Genomic DNA, 13,724 nt, shown 5'->3' on the forward strand with positions numbered 1-13,724 from the left:
TGAATATCCTTTCCTTAATTTCTCAGCTAAGTAATTGTATAAGGCAATATGGACAAAACCCAGAAATAGTACTTGGCAGGAAAAGTTATTTTCCTGTGTGTCTCCTCAATAGATGAGTCCCAGAATGGACAGATATTTTATTACTTTCAGCCTACAGAACCTACATGGTACAATTTGTGGTTTTGTGTTTGGCATAGCAGTTAAGCTACATGAAATTATACTAGATGCTGGTAATATGGTGACTGCAGGTGAATGTACCATAATGCTTTCAAACACCTGTTACAATATCATCAGCTGTGGTCATTACATCTCTTTTACTGAGGTAAGTGCTGGCTGTGCAATGTGGTTCCATCGTCCACTTCCAAGAGTACCACTGGGGATTTTAATACTTGCCTGAAATATTCTGGCTGGGTAAGAGGATGTTCTCTCATGAGGGGAAAGGCTTGCATGGCTGGGGTCTGCAGGAAAGCAGTCAGCAGAGGCAGTGAGGTTTCCATCACTTGGAGAACAACATCACTTGTTGGATTTCTTGTCATTCTTCTGGTATGTGTGAGAAATTTAGACAAAATTAAACAAACAAATAATCAAAACAGTTTTCATCCAAAGCAGTGTATTAAGCCTTTTGTAAGTTGCAGTATTTAGTATTCAAGTTAGAAAATTTACAGGAAATTTTAAAAATGAAACATGTTTTGGGATTCAGCTTGGTGTATACATTTGTATAGCCCAAAACTGGAAGGAGGAAACTGGGAGAGCATACATGAGAAGCATTATTCTGGGCCATCCCTGTTCTTATTCTTCCTTGAGGATTAGGATTCCCCTACTGGCCACTGTTCTTGCTGGTCTTTTCCCTTAAGATCAAAATGTGATGGAGAGAGGAGACTGGGCTAAATGGACTGTTTGGTCAGCCTGTGACCATGCTGCTTTCCTTCCTCTTCTGTTGCTCCAGTAATTTGTCAGTGTCGGGTATGAAACTACTGAAGAATTTAACTGTGGAACCTTCGGTCCTGAGTTTTGCTGCCATGCTGTATGTTCACTGTTGCTTCTGCAGTTACCATTAGGTGTAGATACAAGTGGTTACTAATTAAACTTCTCATTACCTTATTGCACTTGAAAAGCATATTATAAATTCTTATGTAACTGAAAACTCAAATGCTATTTTAATTCTCAGACTTGTTACTGTTGTTTTTCTGTGTGTACATATTAAGTAAAATAACAAAAGCTACCATAGTAGTGCAGAAGCAAACAAAATGGAATGGAAAAGGTGCTGGGTTACGCAGGGGTTTGAGTTTGGTTTTCTGGAGGGCTCATTTGGATATTTTGTTTCTGTAATGTTTTACAGTTTCAGAGCCCATGCACAGAAATGTACTGTTGGAATAAAGTAGTTTGCAGCCCTTTCACTGATTAATAGAACTTTCCACATAATATACGTTTGTTTCTTATATTGTTCTGGAATAATTGCATTTCTTTTCCTTTCAAGGACTTTGATGCTCTGGTAATGAATATCTTTGCTGAATTTATTAATTCAGTCAGAAGTTGGATGAGCATTTATGACTGCATTCACAATGTACCACTTGATTTCATTCTCTCTTACTCTTCGTATGTGTGGTAAATATTAACAAAGCTTTGCAATGGTTTTTGCATATTAATGAAGTAAAAAAAGCAGCATGAGAGCACTTGTAGCACACAAACTAGATTCATCTTGACTAGTGCACAAAAGTGCAAATTGATCTCTCTGCCTAAAAATTGTATTACTCAGGTGGTGTGGGGAGGATTCCTCTCCAGGCAAAAAGAAAGTGTTTTCTATAACTAACTTCATCATGTATGCCAGAAGACAGCTAAAGTTTCTGTTAAGGGTACTTAATAGCTAAAAAATGTGTTGAGAGTGTGCTGACTATATACTCAAGCTAGATTTGTTTGTGTTTTCCCCCTCCTCAACACCATACTCGCTCAGTTTTAGAGGCCAGTAGTCATGTAAAAGATGTCTTGGAAAGATGTGCCTGCTTTGAGTGCTAGAATCTACCAGCATCCTTTCCTGCAGCAAGGGTCTCTGCAGCAGTAGAGCCCATTAGTCTTAAAAGCATGTTTCAGCAAATTTTGCAATCATTCAGTTGATATCCTTATATACGTCCTAGGATTCTGTAAGTACATATATAAAAGATGCAACCTATATAATACGGATGAGGACAGGAGTGAATTATTTGAAGAAGCTGACACAGATAAGCCAAGGCAGGAGACTACGTAGGAGCAGAGACTTCCATTTAACCTGGAGAATAGAAGTTTTAAGAACAGTGAAAGAAACAATGGATGAAGATGGGTTTATATGAGAAGATTTGTACTTAAAATCTAGAAAAGCTACTTCCAAGGTCGCTTCCTTATATTGTACAGGGAAGGAGCAGATGACATCCTATTCTGTGAAACTGACAGAAATTGAAGAAGTGATGAACAAGGACTGCAAAAAACCCCCTAATGAATAAACTTGCTAATTCATGTGCAGTGTAGAGAGGAGGATGCAAGGAAAGGCATACTTGTCTCGTTTAGGCTTTTTCATCTATGTCATTGTGAATTTGAGTCATCAGATAGGGAGGAATAAAAAGCAGCAGCTGATGCACAGAAGTCAAAGGCAACTTCAGATGTGCAATTGTCTTGCCATGTTCTGCTGATATATTATGATGTATATCTGCCATGTATTAATTCTTACTGTAATGGCAGATAAAGTTTCACCAAAAAGGTGGGACACTTGGAGCAATCCCAGGCAGGAGGAGAATGGTTGTGTAATTCTTCACAGTTGTCTCAAACCATTTATCTACCTTTATCTGCTGTGTGGAATTAACCAAGTGCAATGACTGTAAATTATTGCCCCTCCTCCCTTCCCACCCCACTCCCCCCGCCCACCCTAGTGATTTCTGAACGTTCATGGCACTGATGTGGAAAGCAGGACTGATAGAAAAACCTGCTGCCCTGACAGTATACTGAAAATAAGAAGACAGGTTACTGGGGATAACTGTTGCTGTACCTCAACCAAAGCCTCAGGCCTGTGATGCAGAGCCATGCAAAAAAAAGTGATCAAGTTCACAGAATTGTCAGGCCTCACACCTGCTGAAAAACATATTCACAGTGTTTTTAAATAATTAAGCTAAGGTAATTAAGTTGCATTTTAACTTGGGCAAGTTGTGATTTCTGATGTTTCAATAAGGAAATCTTCCTCACTGAGCTTGTTTTCAGCCTATTGCAACAGCAGCATCCCATTTGATCGTGAGTACAGCTTCTTAAATACAAAGGTTCATCAAAACTTCACTGACTCTTTGAAATACAAGTAACGTAGCCCTGTCATTGCCCTCTCCAGAAGATTCAGAAGACAAAGCTGATTGATAGCAGACTGTCACCCAGCTAAACTCTTATGAAGCAGCAATGATTCAGCTGACAGTTGCTGTATGTATTAAATCCTGTACTAGGTTTGGGACATGGTGGACATTGACATTATATGCTTTCCTAAGGTTGCCCTCACAGTTTAAAAATATGGGAGCCTTAGTTTACCACTTGCATTGAAGTAAATACCTTGATCCTAGCATAAGATTTCCTTCCAGTTTTGTTTAAAATGAATTAGTTTTTTTAACAGATTATTTAGTTGGTGTTCAAGCAGTGGTGCAGTTAAGATTTTCAATTTATGCATCTGCATTGTGATGGTGGGCTGTTGGTTACAGTGAGAACTTTTTACTGCAGTAGGAGGCATTTGAGGGATTGAGAAGCACATGGCAGAGTTGTTTGTTGCTGTAGAACAGTCTTTCAGACAGCACTTTGTAGATAAGTGGGTTTTTTGCCCCTGACTTCTCAAAGTGGGAGTGAATGGTTTTGTGTATCACATGTTCTGCTGGTAAGGCAGGCTTCCAAGGGTAGTAATGGTGCTAGTCAGATGTTTGGGGGTCATCCGCTCTGATAATTTATAGATGAAGTTTACTTGATTTTTACCTGATGATTAACAAATACTGAGGCTATCAGTTTGAGTCAGCATGCCACTCTTATGCGTTGTATAGATTTGCAGTAACTTTAGGTTTTAGTCCATCCTAAAATTCAGTAATTCTCTTCTGAAACCCGATACTTTGGTTATTTAAGCTAAGCCTGTACTCACATAATAGTCAAACAGGAAGAACTAAGAAATGAAAATATGGTGTGTATCAATGGAAGCATTTATTTAGAAGTGTTTGCGTAATGCTAACAGCTGGAATGTTGTAAACCTTACATCCTACTCTGTGATGGAGAATTGCTTTGCACTTTTTCTCTATAGCTCATTTTGCAACATTAGTATCTGTTGTTTTGAGCTGCTGTAATTGGCTAAAAGTTCTTGCTGTGTTTTTCTAACACCTTAGTTATCAGTATATTTGAACATGTAAGTAGTTTCTGCATTTTATAAAGCATGTAGCTCAGCAAGATGTCCTTTCCCCTCCCTTTTTTTTCTTCTGGTGGATAGTAGTAAGTCCTGACTGGACTGTTCTACACAGGCATCTTTTTTCCATACCAGAATCTTCCTCCACTTAGCCAGGATCCAAACCATGATTCCTTTGTCTTTCAGCATTGCTCACAAGGCAGACACTTAAAAGTCCCTTGGTTGCCCATTCAGGACTTTAGTACAGTTATAGCAGAAGAGTTACTGCATGTGGAGTAGCTCCACATGATTATTATCTACCAGGACTGGTGACAATATTTGGTTTTGGAGAGATAGTAACAAAATAGGACTTTACTGATTTGTTTGTTTGTTTGTTTTTTCTCCACAGAAAATTACTCTGAAAGATAGCTAGGGGCTTGTGTAGGGTTTTTTGGTAGTGGTGGTGGTGGGTTTTGGTGGTGTGATTTATTGGGTTTTTTTTGTTGTTTGTTTGGTTCATTAATTTGTTGGGTTTTTTAACCTTGGAGCACAGTTATGAGTATATTTTACAATTCACACCTTTTTCTTCCTGCCCCATTCCCAAAATCCACCCTCAAACTGCAGCCCCTCTAAGTTCAAATCAATTTAAGTTGAGGATCCTTTCTTTGTCATTTAACTACAGATTATTATTTTATTCCTATCAAATTATTAATAGAGGTGATAAGGCCTATAGGCTAACCTGAATACATCTGAGAAGCCATGGAAAATATAGAAACTCATATTCATCAGTATAAATAATACTGTATTCTGATGCTTTATTCCTTCCTCCTAAAGGAAAATACATATTTTTGTATACTTTGCTGGTTTGAGCATGCATGTCCTGTGGCAGAGCTGAACTGCTATTGCTGTTTCCCATCATGAGTTTTCATACAAAGGATACAACTATGCAATAAAATGAAGGTATAGTTGCAGGATGGGTAACTTATTAGAAATAGCAACAGGAGAGCTCAGGGGTTACATGGTATCTTTTATTCAAGCCTCTTAAATATTCAATGTGAACACTATCTGATGAATTCACAGAGTGCCCTGTCCTGTGTGTTAGTTATTCTTTGTCAGCGATATCCAGAGCACTTAACTGGCTTGTCTTCGATCACATAGTAATCTAAAATACAAAATAAAATATGATGTGTTAATCAGTAGAAAGCACTGTGGTTTGTACTGTGGAAAATCATGGGAGGGTGTATCAGAGCAGGCACTATCTTAGGCTCTGTGTTTTAAAATTCCTTCCTGTTTCCTACTTTATACAGTACAGTTCAGGGTTTTCTCTTGGAAAGATGCTTCAAGCAATCTTCTGATAATTTCTCAAAGCTACATCTAATCCAGTGGTGGCAACTAATAGTCAATGCAACTCCACAAAGATGAAAACATTCTTCACATTTCAATAAAAATACAATAGTAAGCAGGTGACTAAAGCTAGTCCACCAGGAATTTAAGTGACAAGGCAAGTTTTGATTCCCAAAGTGCAAACAAGTTTGAATGGTGTTATTTATAATGTTCAGCTCAAAACATTTGACAGTTTGACATTCAGGCGTTGTGCAGAAAGAGTTCAATTCACAAAACCCCAAAGGCCCAGGAAGCAGACCCAGCAGGAAAATAAATTTAAGGTCTTCAGTATTGTATGCAGCTTGTACCTGACTACAGGTTTAATGAGAGCGAGATGAAGAAATGCTTTATTCTTCAACTTGAAGTTGAGAAACTGATGCACAGGAGGTTTCCAGCTCAGATTCACTGTCAGTGAGGTGTATTAGTCTGGCATTTATTCACTCTAGCTTCCCACTGTAGCCAGTGGCTAGCTTTGGGTCTTACCCATTTTCCACAGTAATATTTTCTTATAGCAGTCATAGGCCACTACCTTAACCATTAAATACTAATGCCAGCTATTTTATCATATGTCTTTTATAATGTTTTGCAGTTCCTTTAATGTCTAAAATACAGGGTGCTAATGCAGAATTATAGGTGTGTCAATGATCTTAGAAGTAGTAAGTTCTAGTTCACCATTCAGTGTGAAAGGATTATCAAAAGTGTGTTGTCCCTGTCTCCCACAGTCATCAGCAAAGGTAATAACCTTCATTAAATACTCTTTCTCCAGTGACTTCTGGCAGAAGAGAATGGGCACGTGGTCTCACAATATTCTCAATATGTTTATTAGTACAGACATCCTCTTATACAGAACTGGTTAAAGAGATTTTTAAAAAAATCCATCCTATGCTCTTTTTAAAAAAGCCTTTTGAATGCAGATTGTTGTAAACAATATGGCTGAAATACTCTAGGGACAGATCTTGTTGTCATGGGTACTGAAAAATATGTACTGAGCATAAAACACAGCTAGGTCTCTAGGCCAAGCTCAACTGACATTAGATTCTCAGTTTTAGTAATGCAGTCTGTCACATGAACACCATTTGATCGCATTTAATGAATCACTCTTTGTTAGTAAGAAATTGTATATATTTATGTCACTACAGGTTTATCAACCAAGGTTAACAATTTGGGTAAGCCAGAAAATCTTTCCAACCAGCCATGGGGATGGGGGATTTCCAAAGGTAAGTTATTTATGTAATTTCTTTCATCTAATAAATATTTTACTAAGATGAAAGTTTTCTGGGAAAAACAAACAAACAAACAAACAAACAAAAAACCCCCCAGAACACCAAACCCACTGAAAGTTCAATGGATTTTACTTTATGACTACTTCGAGAGAGTAGCCAGCTCTCATGATTTCATCACAAGTCTCATGGTATTCTGTTTTTCTTAAAGCCTTGGCTCCTTGAGCCAGGCAGTTAACTGAGGATTTCAGCTTTCATCTTAAAATGATGTTTTTAGCCTTCAGACTTGCAGAAAACATGGATTCTTTCTGGCTACATAACAGAAAGAAAACATACTAATTTTCAAGAGCTCACATTTCTTAGGCCTGTCTCATGATTTTACAAGCTTTGTATCTGAGTTTTGAATGCTTGATTTTGGCAATTCTCTCTTAATAATGCTGATAAGAAAGTCAATGATAAAGCAGAAGGAGGAAGGAGGTGGTGTTTCTATTTTTCTGTTGTTAAATTTTCTGCTTGTGCTTTACCTGGCTTGAGTAACAAGCATAAAAAGTATGTCAGTTTTCATCTGAGTTTGATAAGAAGTACCCCAGCATAAATGCAGAAGATGCGGCTTGTCAGACAAGACTCATAAGATTTTGTTCTGTTACCATTGCTGGTTTCATAAATGTGAAGCTGGATATGAAATTTGAGTAGGAAAATATAACATTTACTGGAAGTACAGAATGTACATGTTTTATTTTCATATTCCCTTTCATTACTGACTTAAAATCTGGAAAAAAAAAAAAAGAAAAGAAAAAGAAAAAAAAAAAAGGTAAGTAAAGGGGAGAGCACATGGAAAAGTGTTTTGATTGAGTTTCAATTATTATCTAGACTCCAGCTCCCTGTTAACAAAACTCCCTCTGGATAACAGTATATTTTCCACACTTTTTCTTTATAAAGGAAATCCTAAAATTTATTGCTAGGCTATTTGGTCTGCTATTTGCAGACTCATGTGCCAGCATGCCAATCTTTAAATTAACATATGTGGCAGTACTGCTGTGGTTAACATTTTAAGTATTTCAAAAGTTCAGCTGAGCAGGCTGATTTCAATGCCAGATCACAATGACTGTGCTATATGTGATCATATTTATATTAAATGAATTTGTTAATTTTATGAATCAGCTCTGTGTTAACTAGATTATTTTTATTCAAAATTTAAAGTTATCAGCTTTTAGTAAGTTGTCATTTATCATTAAACAAAGCTGCTCCTGAAACACAGGAATGAAGCTGTGAACGATGTGCAGCATAGTTAGTAACAATGCTACATTATATTGGATTTATGAACAGCCATGTTTTTATGCTGTACATAGCTTAAAAAAAAGTTTATCAAAAGGGATAATTGTTTCTCAACTAGTAAAAAATATTGGACTTTTTTTCCTTTGAAGTGGCTGGATTCCTGTTTTTTAAATACGATGCATTTTCCCTAGCCTTTATGTAATTTTTCAAAAGATATTTGTCATATGCTTACAAGGACTAGTTTTTAGAACTACCTCAAAATTTTATTTCACAATTGATCTTTAAAAGCAATTTGAATATTGGCTGCATGCAATCTATTTTCCAGCAGAGTATCAGCCTTAAGAGAAACTGGGTGTCTTTGGAATCTTATTTTTTCATCTGTCTCGTAAAATTAATCAGGGTAAATTGCTGAAGAAAACTATAGAAAGTGCTCGGTCCTTCAGCTCAAGTTTTATGTACTCAGTGCTAAACAGCTTGAAATACTGAAAGAATGAAGTAAAATTAATAGATTTCTTTAGACTTTTATTTCAGATGAAAGCTTTTTTGTTTTCATGCAACCAAAAAATACAAAAGGATACATTTCTTAAAGGTCTTTTCCAGACCTAGAAGAGTCATATGGGACTTTTTATCTTATGATCGAGATTGTTTTCACAGCTGAAAAGGAACTGCCCAACACAATGCTCTTGGAAATTTGCCCAGAGCTTTGGTCTGTGTGGTGTGCCTCTTTGCATCTGTAACTTTCTAGTTGTCTTCTCATATCCTGTAATGATACACAAGTAGTAAATTTAGTTAACAAAAAAGCAAAAGTATTATCACAAGGATGGAATTTTCTAGAGTCCTATGAAGAAACATGTTTGTGCAGTCACTGAAAGTTAAACATTATTTTTTCATTCTGAAATTGTCTCTTGCAAAATCCCCAGTTTGGCACTAGCAAAGGCAAGGTATGTTTCTACTCCTACTTCTTCCCTGGCTTGCAGAGGCCTTCTGCATGTGAACTAATCAAAGTCTGATCAGTTTCTCCATTTCTGATGCCCCAAAGGGAGCATCATTTGCCCCTAGAAAAGGATTTAACTCTGTGTTCAGCCTGAAATCGTCTCCTGGCTGTACGCAGTGCAGAACCCTAGGGGGCAGTTCGTCTACCCAAAAGCAGAATTTATCCCGTAAACTGTGATAAAGACAGTGGGGTGGTTTAATTCCTAGCACAAGTAATTGTAGCAAATATGGACATTCCAGCAAAAATTATGGCTTTGAAGGGCCAGGAAAGGAAAATTGATGAAAATTGGACTTTCTTGGTAGCTGTGGTACTGCTATGTGTTTAATTCCTAATTCAGAAATTCACAACTCTCATATCAGTAAAAATTGAACTTGGAGAAGATAACTTCAGTTTCTTAAACAAACTAAAATCAATCTGCCTATGCAACAAACATGTCCTAAGAGATAAAAGCAATAAAACACATTTACAAATCTGATCTCTGAAACACAAACTCTACAGATTTTTTCCATAACTTACACTATAGTACTAGCTAAACAAATTAATTTTGTTTAAGATCCAACAGTGACATAGCATCAGGAAAGTACTTTAAGTACGTGATTAACCTTTAGGCTTCCTTCCAAGGCTTAAACTGAAACATGTATTTAAATGCTTTGCTGAATAGGTATAGGCTTCAGCCAGTGAATGGTTAAATATGGTTAATGAAAACCTATCTGAAGCAGCTGGCTGATATGGCACACCATCTCCTTACTTCTCCAGAGACAAGTAACACACTGCAGTGTCTTTAGAGTGCTCTTTTCAGTTAAATACTATAGAAAAGTCACTTATTAGTGTATGCTAGCTGCTTAAGCTGTAGGGTTTTTAAAAGATGAGAGGTCTAAGCTGTAAAAGTTTCTCTTAATAATAAGATGATCTTTAATGACTAAGATACACTTTTATGTTGAAAGCCAAGTGGAGACATAAAATGGAGCCTGGGTGTTAAAAAAGTAAGAAAACAAATTAATTCATTGGTAGATAATACCATTAACATTAGTTTTTTTGATTACCCAAGTTGTTTACTAGGTTACACTTTCAAAGGAGTTTGGTGTCATCTATCGATTTGTGGCCGTGAGTTTTGCATTCATGACACTGAGACACTGTGTCTGGCTTCTGTGCTTCACGTGTGCAAAACAGGTAATTACTCATTTTCAGCCATATTAATGTGCCAGAACTATTGCACACACAGCACTGCAGGTGCAGTTTTAAACCTGAGCTGTCCCAGCTATTATGAAGGGCACAGAAATGGCTTGTTTGGCAGGAGTGAGAAAAATTATTTTGAGGAATAGTGTAAGGATGTACAACTGGTGGTGAACTGCAGAAAGGGTTGTCACTCCATATCTTCTTCTCCTGTAACTTTGCTGGGATGGTTGGGGTTTCCCCAGCTGCAACAAGTGTCCGAATTTCCCAGTTCAGCCATGGAGGATAGTTGTTGGCTCAATTTTTTTTGCATTTTGGCTCCTGGGATGCAGTCATCCATCCACAGCTTAAGAGTGTTCCTCAGATGCTACAAAGCTTGCCTGGTTTTTAACCAATCCTTTGCTCTTAGTGGCATTAGTATTTATAGTTGATCAGCCATATTTAGTAAATGTTGACTTCTGAACTAAAGCTAAGGAACCATGGAAACTTTAGGACAGGAAAAGTGAGGACCCCATTGAACAAACTTCATGAAACACAGCTAATACTGTTTTTTCTTCTCCGCAGGGAAGTCCCCCTGTCTCAAAGGAAGTAAATCGCAAGAAGAAAAGTGAGGTGGAAGGGGCATGCCTGGTTCCAGTACATGGCTATGGACACCATTTCGCCAAAATCGATTACCTCTACTCTTTTTAATCATAATTTCTCCATTTGTATTACATATGGTGTATGGGTTTGATGAGGTCATGGTGTCATATATCAGGAATTGTTTCTGTGTAAATCATCAAGTGTAAGAAGAAACTATGGGACTCTGAGCCTTGCTTTAGAGAATAACAGTGGACAAACGTGTACCATAAAAAATAGTTTTTAACATTCTGACTCAAGTGAAAGCTCTCAGAATTTCACACTGTGAATCCATGTTTACAAACATTACAGGTGGGCCTTCAGGCCTGGTTCTACCACAACAATGTCTTCCACTACTCAAACTCCACTGCTCACACACAACCAGTAAACAGCTCTCTCCATTTCCACCATCCTGAACTGCTTCTTGCAGAGGCTGAGAGTCCCCCTTTTTTTTTCATTTAGATGTAACAAGGCTAGTAGTTTATTTTCATTGATTGTCTGTATATCTCTATATTTTATCCATGTACTCTTTTGATGTATAGAAGTAGTATGAAACTCATGGTTTCCTTGTGGTAAGTGATCGTGATGCTGCCACGGGATTTGAGACACTGATGAATGGTGCTATTTTGGACTTTAAATATGCTCCTTGGCAAGGTAGCTCTGATGGAGTTATTTTTTATTTCCATGTTCTGAGAAGGTGTTGGTACTTTGTTTTTCTGAATGTTGTTCTTTAGACTGGACTGATTGTTTACTTGTGTCTTCAGTGTGGCTTTCTTATTCAGTGCTGTAGGTGAGTAACTACTTATAGTGTACAAGTGAGGAACTGATTCCCTATCAGGGTCCATTCACAAACATGCAGTTATAGTGGGAGCAATCACAAAACTGTAATTTACGTAAAATCTCCTTTCTGACTCCTATCCACCTAATGGAGAAACACGAGCAATAATTTTCCACCAACCTCTCAAAACCTCTTTTTATTTTTGTCTTTTTTTTAAAGCATTTTTTTAAAGAAGGGACAAGTTTTAATGTCCTCTTCAAATCCATAAAATAGGGGATATAGTAAGAAAAACACAGCTAATTTCTGGGAGGAGAAGTCCTAAAGGGGAAGAGTACATTTCCACGGCACTGTCAACATGTGGACTTTACATTTTTGTTCTTGCTCCCAGACTACTATCAATACAAAACAACACAAAACACAAAACTAAACAGTATCATCTACTCATGGAGTGTTGTTGTGTTAGACACAGTCTGAAAGCCCACCTTAATTTTTTATATAACTCTGTCTTTTAGCTCTTCCTTTTACAGGGCAGGCCTTGTTCTGAACTGTTTTAGCTTCTGACTGTTAAATACCAATGCATGCACTGCACTTCCTAGATTCCTTTCCCCACCTTCTGTATCCTTTTTCTTGTACATTTTATTTTCCAATAGATTGGATACGTCTACTGTGCTGTATATAGAGCAAGAAGTAGTATTCAGCAGTTGTGGCATTTATGTATAGTTGCAGTTGTGTACTGCTGAAAACGCAGGCTTTTGTAACAATGTGATCTTTAATAATGCACTACAAGTACCCAATGTATTTTAGCTATTTTAGTAGGATTTGTTCAATAAATATGCAAGCTTTAAGGGTAGCTGTGATGTCTCTGTTTCCTTAGTACAATAAGGGGAGGGCTCCTTTTCTGTTTGTTTGCACCTGTTCTTTACATGACTTCTGAGTTTCTTTTGGGAATATCTGGTGAAGTAAAAGGTTATTCCTTTTGTTGTCTGCTAAACAATAGTTATTAAGATAACCTAAATGCCAGACCTGGATCTGGGATATAATAGCTGCTGGACAAAGTTCATCATATACTTTGCTTTCAAGACTGCTGAGTGGCTGGGTCAGATGTGGGACTTAATGCCATTTTTAGTAATCCCAGGAAGAGACTGTGGGGTTGTGCATGGCAAAAAAAAATATATTTCATTTTCTGCCTCTGATAAACTGAATTAAAAGGCTGTTTTCCTAGTGTGTGTAACATAGTTTAAAAGAATGCTGACACAGTTCTCTCTTTAAAAACACTTTTAATGGGGGAAAAAGTAATACCCACATTTGTAAGTTTTAGAACATATATTGGTTTCATTTTAGCATAGAAAACAGATAGGGTAGCATATTTTGAAAAACACAGGCAGTGATCTACCAATTAATACCAGATGTACGTCCGTCCCTGAAATTTTCCAGTCAGGAGACCAAATGAGTGCAACTCTATATGCCCTGACTCTCTATCCCACTGAGTGAATTTACACAGGGGTTGAATTTGGTTTGATGACTTAGGCTGTGACGCAGAAAACTGACCATGCACACACAGTCCCTGATCCAAATGGCCACTGATCTCACCGTAGGAAACACAACAGGCAGCAGTGTATTTGGGCTAGAGATAACTCTCAGAAAGGAGTTTTATCTTACCTATCTGTGGTATATACATATAGACATTATGTTTATACACATCTATCTACCTATCTATCTATATATATGTAAATTATGAGAAAAGGTTAATGGAATTAGAACAATAATTAATTGATTAATATATCTTATTTTTTAATCTGTGGTCCATTTGCTTTGGGAAGGAGGCGAACCATTTCTGAAAGAGATATGGAAGGGGATTAAAAGGCCTTAAATCCCAATTCTATTGTTAGCAATATTTAGATTTGCTACACAAGAAAAACTTTT

At 37.2% G+C, this 13,724-nt stretch overlaps 1 long non-coding RNA gene across 1 annotated transcript in view; it reads left to right on the top strand.

The window, feature by feature from the left end:
• LOC104520723 (uncharacterized) overlaps positions 1–12,651 on the top strand; it is a 20,052-nt gene extending 7,401 nt beyond the window's left edge. The window contains exons 3-4 of the long non-coding RNA XR_727971.1: positions 6,883–6,960; positions 10,970–12,651. This is a non-coding gene — a long non-coding RNA (uncharacterized LOC104520723). The remainder of the gene's footprint in view (positions 1–6,882; positions 6,961–10,969) is intronic.
• Positions 12,652–13,724: the final 1,073 nt, after the last annotated feature.

This window comes from Antrostomus carolinensis, unplaced genomic scaffold, assembly GCF_000700745.2.
Source record: "Antrostomus carolinensis isolate BGI_N321 unplaced genomic scaffold, ASM70074v2 scaffold1312, whole genome shotgun sequence".
Taxonomy (NCBI): domain Eukaryota; kingdom Metazoa; phylum Chordata; class Aves; order Caprimulgiformes; family Caprimulgidae; genus Antrostomus; species Antrostomus carolinensis.